This window comes from Cyclopterus lumpus, chromosome 24 (assembly GCF_009769545.1).
Source record: "Cyclopterus lumpus isolate fCycLum1 chromosome 24, fCycLum1.pri, whole genome shotgun sequence".
NCBI lineage: Eukaryota > Metazoa > Chordata > Actinopteri > Perciformes > Cyclopteridae > Cyclopterus > Cyclopterus lumpus.
The window spans coordinates 10,691,594-10,698,921 of record NC_046989.1 but is presented as its reverse complement, the minus strand read 5'-3'; positions in this window follow the sequence as shown (position 1 = coordinate 10,698,921).

Here is a 7,328-nt window from a genome sequence, read left to right as displayed (position 1 = left end):
TTTCTGGGGGAACTGTCAGAAAACTCAGAATTAATTGGACAATCAGGAATACAAAAGACTAATTAAAAACTCACTGGAGATTCAGGGCATTGTTTCGTCAGCAGGCTTGTGACTTTGCTCCGGATCATAAATGATGATAGATTTTTGTATCATTACGTAACCGAAAAGAAAGAAAAACATATGTATAGGTATGGAAGCCCATAGGGAACCATAATAAAAATGAAAATGTAATATTAAGGATACTCATTTTCCACATATTGATGTCCCGTCTGAGTAATGATTAAAATGAAAATGCAATAATCCAATTTGCCTTCTTATCATCACATGAAAATGGGACAGCTGTTAGACATTTAATTTTCCATGGTGCCATCGCTGTGCAGTGGACACTATAAACGTGTTAATTCAAATGAGAAAATGTTAATGCAATATAAACAATGTAACCTGCGTTACGCAAGCAATATTTAAGTCTGATATTCAAGGGCTTCCATTGAAATGTACTTTAAGAGTGTATCAGCCAGACTAAAGTGTAAACTCTGACCTACTGTATGTGTACTTACCTTCCTGTCTATGAATTGTGCAAACATCCCATCCCTCCTCTACTCAACTGGCGCGACTGCCTTAGATATGTTGTTGGCATGACAACCAGTGAGGCCTGAAATGACGAGTCACACGACACAGCTAAGGTTGAGCACAGACAAAGCAAGACAACATAATAATTCTTTACACAGGGAGAGACTTCACAACAGACATCGTTGCATCAAAAATAAGGGAAGGCCAATAACAAGATGTACTGTGCCAATTATCTCAGGGACTTCCAGAAGGTGTAGCATCCTCCTCTGCTGCACAACAGTGCTGGAGTGGGTATCTCTGCCGGCCAAGCACATCGTGATCGGACAAGTGTTACTAAGCTGCGCACAAATGGTGCATTACAGCTCCTAGAGGAAAGGTGACGAGACAAAGAACAAAAGAAGAATGAGTAGAAAATGGTAAACATCTGCTATCTGAACCAAGGCTAAACTTGGGAATCATGGTAACCATGTCCCTCAAATCTCCCCTGGAATGAGATGTTGGTGTCACTGCATCATGTGGTTTAATAGCAGATACTGTACAGATATGGGCTTGAAGAGTGAGCACTGAAGGGCTGCAGTCATTCGCACTACTGAGCCCTGAGACTTCAGCAGAACCTTTACCCAGACAGACTGAGATCTTCACTCGATAAAAATTGAAAACATAATCAATATCTCTGTGAAGAGCTTGTTCATCGGGTCAATATCCAGACTGATGATAGAAATTAATGGATTTAGCTGTTGCTCAAAGATGAACAAAAGAAGATTTTCAATCCATCCACTGCTGAGCAAAAAAAGGAAAAAAGTCCTTGAAGTTCTGCTGTCTGAAATCTGGCTGGAGGTCAATTCCACGTCTGTTCATGAACACCTAAAAACTATCAGGGCCTTAGCCTGGATTATGGAAAGACTGAAGTTAGGCTTGCAAATTGCTCAGCACAACCTAAATACAAATACAAATAGAATGACATGTAGACACATTTGAATTGCTTCTTTTTTTTTTTAAAGTGAAGTGAAAAAAAGCAGGTGTCACATTTGAAGCTGCTATTTACACAAGAATATCTTTCTCAGTTTCTGACAAATGATATGTGGCAAACAAATTCCCTTTGCCCCTTCCCCAATATGACCTGCTCCCTCTGCATCACTCACACACACACCAGTGTGAACGCAGGTTGGCACAGTGATGATCTGACTCTGACTCCAAACACACTGAAGACATTTGTGCTTCAAATCCAAACAAGGTCATTCTTTGCACTTTGGCAACTGCAAAATGGTCCAGAGAGGGTCATGTTCAGATCCCCCAAAAATGCACACAGCCTGCTGATGTTTACTAGGTTTCTCTGGACGGAGCTCTCAGTCACTGCTGTGGGGAGACATTTTGCGCTTCAGTTTCAGTTTGACAGCTGTTCCAACCCAGCTCCAGAATTAGATTTGGGAAAAGAGAGCCAATGTTTAATATGTCAGCATATTGGATGAGTCACTGCTCTCTCTTGGAGATCACTTTGAAGTTTTCCTAGTGCATCTCTTAGAGAAAACTACAAGAGTAAGCTCAATTTTAAGAAGTATCCATCCGAAAAACCCAGCCCAGTGTTGTCAGCTCTTTTCCAATAAAAGTATCAAGCAGCACTATAGCTCCATTCCATTATGTCAACCACTCATCCTATATATCGCAGGGCACATATAGAGACATTCACAGCTACGGGCAATTTAGAGTCCAATTAACCAAAGCTGCATGTCTTTGGCCTGTGGGAGGAAGCCGGAGGGAACCCACGCTGCCTCGGGGCGAACGTTCAAGCTCCTCACAGAAGAACCACCCGGGATCGGGGATCAAACCCGGCCCCCTCTTGCTGTGAGGTGACAGTGGTAGCCACTGCACCGCCGTGCCGCCCTGCACAAGCTCGAAGTGTTGCTAAATCTAGTGAGAACGTTGCCAAAGCCACTATCCCCAAATTATCAAAAAGAACGTAAACAACCAACATGACTGTTGTTAGTACTCACAGCTGTCATGCTAGCAGCATGAAAGACTCAATGATGCATTGAGTGCACAGGCAGACAGGTAGGTAGACAGGTACGTAGCCTGCCCAATCGATGGGCTTATAGTCCTGCGACAGCCAGAAATGCCAGATTATATATATATTTTTTGGCAGAGCATTCGATTTATTAATGGATGGTCAGAATGTAGAGAATTTCAACAAATAAAACAAAAGATGTTTCTAAAATAGATTACCCACACTCTGTTTGACATTTTGGATGATGAGCTTGCTCACTTTCTGTCTCCAGAAGCTTATTTTATCAGTTTAGCTTAATGGGCCTAAAGGTGACGGTATAGTCTGATTGGTTTTACTTTTGTAAAAGGTCAGACTCGCTGTTTCGCCCCCTTTAGTCGTCACGCTAAGCTTACTGGCTGCTGGTTTTGGATTCATTTTTACCATAGAAATATCAATGCGTTATCAATCTTCTCATCTAACTTTCTGCAAGATAACCAATAAGTGTATTTCCAAATGTCGAACCATTCCTTCAGTGACACAAAGGCTCTTTTTCTCAGCTGTCATTACTCTTCACTTTGCATCCACACTGGGATTTATGTCGGCAGATTTAATTTACCATCTACATCCACATTGAAATCAGACCTCCCTTTCCTGAAATGCAGATGGAGATAAGATAGGAAGAAACTTGAATTACTCTCTGGGTGGAACTGGAATGCTGAGGCCATCACAATAAAAAATAATCTAAATAAGAATGAAAATGGGTCTTTGGAGTTGGATTAAAATTTAAGACCTGGAATAGAAAGAAAAACATATTACACATTCTCACAGGAGTAACTTTCTGCAAGATATAAAACAAACCGTTGTATGAAGATACGTTGGACAAAACACAAGTACAAAAAAAAAAGTGTCTATATTGAAAACAAACAAAACAAACAAACAAAATAAAAACACAACTAAAATTACCATCAACGTTATGTTGTGTGTACATCAATACAAACTTATCAGATCAGAAATTACATATGAACCCATAACACTAAACTAAAGTATGTGTGTGTGTGTGTGTGTGTGTGTGTGTGTGTGTGTGTGTGTGTGTGTGTGTAGTTTGTACAAGCGGTGTGGGAGGAGACATTCTGCATCTTCGGAGGGCCGGAAGTGTATTTAAAATGGCGTTTATGTTGAGTGAAGCTGGTGTGGGAAGAAGTCAGAGTATGTTGACAGACACGCTGGAGGAGGTGAGGGACGACTGTCATGTTGACACACCATGTTATCAAAATACAGACTATTTTTCTCATTTCTTTTTTTATTAGAAGAGGAGGATGTTTGACATGAATTAAGAGCTCTGCCTTAGCTGACAAGGAGTGAAAACAAAACTCAAGGGTGCTCAATTGTCAGGACACTGAAGAGAAAATAGAAAAGGAAAATGTTAGGGCAATATTAAGGAATATATTCTTAATGTTATAGGTTTTCAAGCACCACAGGTTCTCCATATCAATGTTGTCTTCAAATCTGATGATCCAAGAGAGGTTGCTCAAAAAGTCTGGAAATAGAAATGTTTTTTTATCTGCAATTTTTTATTATTATTATTAACATAAAAAATAAACTATTTCTGCTGACTTAATTACGAGTTTAAAATAGCAGAACATGTGGTTTAGTCCACTCTTGCAGGGTGGAAACATATTCATCTTCAAACTGTATTTTGGTTGATGCGGAGGACTTCAAGTGGATTTTGAAGCAAGCATGTTATTTAAAATTGTTTAAATTAGGCTCCCAAAAGAGAAAAGAAATAGGGGGGAGGAGGAAAACAATCAAGGGGAATGTTGGTTTGTAATTGTCTGGGTTGCTAATGTTATAGTTTAGTTTGCTTCCTGAGTGCTTCCTTGTTCAAGTACCTTTTTTTCTATTTACATTATATAGATTGTGGCTTTAGTTTTATTATGTCACTTGTAACAAGACCATGGGAGAGCACGTAATTCTGCAAATAAAAATAATTCCAGTGACGTCTCAGTTTTCTTGCATTATGAAATATGGTAATACAGTAATCCTCTCTCAAAATGGCTTTCCATTTTTATCTTATGGTAAAAGGAAGACCTACACACTGTGACAGAAATAATGCTGTTAATCCTAATGGTGAAAGATTCACAGTAATTGCAGTTGGTAGAGAAAAAAAAAATATAGATGCTTGTGTTTACTTCCCAATGGCTTTATTAAAAGGGGCAGGCTGCATAACAACTTTTAACAGTTTTATGCTACTGTTCTTTGAAAAGCTCAAAGCTCAAGAGAGCTTTACAAAAAATGTCCGTAGACGAACAAACCAATACCAACAGGTGGCATCATTCTTAATTACAGATTTGGGGCTTTAAGTTAGACGAGACAGCAGCTCTCAGGTGTTTTTCATCTAAAGCACAGTCCAACTTGGGGGCTAAAGCACAAGGCTGTCAATACTTTATTCTGGATTTTGTGGTTTGTTCTGAGTCTTAGCTGTTAAAACCACTACCATCTATACAAGATAAAAAAGAAAAACAAATGGTTATAAACACAAAACTGTTTGGTTTCCTGTCTCTACCTGCAGTATTTAGATATATAACCCCATTTCCCCCTTATTTGTCTTCTTACATCCTTTCCTCTGGAACCATTTTCACCCTTTTCTTCTCTCTCTCACTAGTAAACCTCAGGGGGGCAACGATGCAGCTATGACATGCCTCATCAACGACATGTTGAGGCTCAACCCCCTGGCTTTCTCAACTTGGCTTTCATCTGTCCTCGATACAAACATCGTCCGCCGATCCCCTCATGTGTGACCCTACTTTCATCTCTGTACAGACCTTCTTTGATCCCTCTGTCCCAGTAAACCAGCCAATACATTCAGTCGTGCCAGTAGTAGTAAAGAGGGCCTAGTGGCACTATATTTGCAGATTATGGGTTTGTCCCAAGTCTCTTAATTGCATCCCCATTTCCCTTCTTAGTCCCTTCCACCAGGGATACATGTAGAGACGCAAGTAAACCATGCGAGGAGAGAGGAAACGAGGAAACATGTTTTAAGAGAAATGAGACGTACTTTCGTCTGAAACGTCGCCTGAAGCAACGTCGGCCGCTGATCACAATTAAAATGATAGAAATGATCATAAAATGTTTTTAGTTGATTCAATGGTGTTAAACTACTACTTATTCTAATAAAGACACAGTTATCATCACTGTCAGAGTGGAGATATTTTTTCTGTGGGTTGTTACCTGTTAAACAAACTGCATTGAGTATGTATACACAGTGGTGGTATTTATACTGTGTTCTCTCTTTTTTTTAGGCTCAATGTTTCAGGTTAAACTTAAATTATATAACTCATCAAACCCGACATTCAGGAATGATCAGCCTCACGTGACTGAATAGAAATGATGATAACTTATGTAAAAAGTGTTTCCTCTCTCCAGCTCTCTTTCATTGTATCCAAAACAAAAGTTATTGAGGGAAATAACAGATCCAGAAAAGACAATTCTTTTTATAAATGAAGAAAGTTGCTTGTGGTCCTTTTGTTATTCAGACCTACAATAAACATACATTTTGACCAGATGGTGAATCAGAAAACAAATCTAATATATAACTTGAGTTTAATCTGAGATCCGTATTCACTCTGGTATGAAACTCCAGCGATCAGCTGCAGCGTCCAATCAAATAACTGATGTACAATGAAGGGGCGACAATTAAGAGATTTGGAATGTACGCTGCGTTATTGTACAAGCTAAAGTAAAAAACCACACATTAACCTTTTTGTTGCCATATTTTCTGTCTATTTAACCCAGGCCGATCAGCTGGCCGGCCACCAGGAAGACTCCCCATGCTCCCGATGGCCCTTCTGGGCCTGTCACCACTGCAGTGGTTCTCAACCTTTTTTGTCTTTTGAACCTGATCACAGGTCTGAGCTTTACTGTGACCTGGTCCCATTAAAATGTTTCATTCAGTGATGCTTCAGATAGAAAAACTGCTGGAAACGCTGCTCTTTATGAGCGCTGGGGATGTTAGTCAGTTAGAGTGAAGGGATCACCCAGCACAGTATCCCGAGGAATTATGTCATATTGGACAATTCTTCACATCATGATTTCGGTACAATGTCCTTGCCAAAATTCAGTGCCGATGCTGAAAGTGAGGATGTGCAGGGTGTCAGACTTTCCTGCAGGATGCCGGAGTACATAGCGGCAACCAATATTTGCTTTTTTAAAAAAAATATACAGTGTGATCTTTCCACATATCTTAACCATACAGTTAAAAAACTTTGCACTTGGACCTTAAACAATGGACCTTGGACCTTAAACAATGACGTCATTGAATGTAATCTGCACTTTGTAGTCTCTTTTTGGCGATCAGGTTTCTCGTGGTCATTTGTCATTTTCTATGGTTGCCAAACATTAAGCGGAGGGGTCTTATCAAATATGAACCTGTGAAAGGGCAGAAGCTAAGAAGACACTGAAGACGAGGAGAGTTGTGTCCTGCTGATGGTGAGGAACTCATTGGTCGAGGCAGTGATGGACACTGAATGATAACCCTCTATAACCCCACACTTTCTTGTTGTTGACAAACAAAGGCCTTTAGTGCATGTTGACTGTTAGCAGCTGGTACAGCCCAAAGGCTATTTAGTGATCATTAAATATGTCTGAGACCACAAATAATTAAAGTCACTGCTGTGACAAGTTGAAGTATCCAGTATTTCAAAATCAAAATCAAACAATATACATATTTCATGTATATTTTGTATTCTTATCATGCATCCCTTGTGGTCAAGTGCACTTT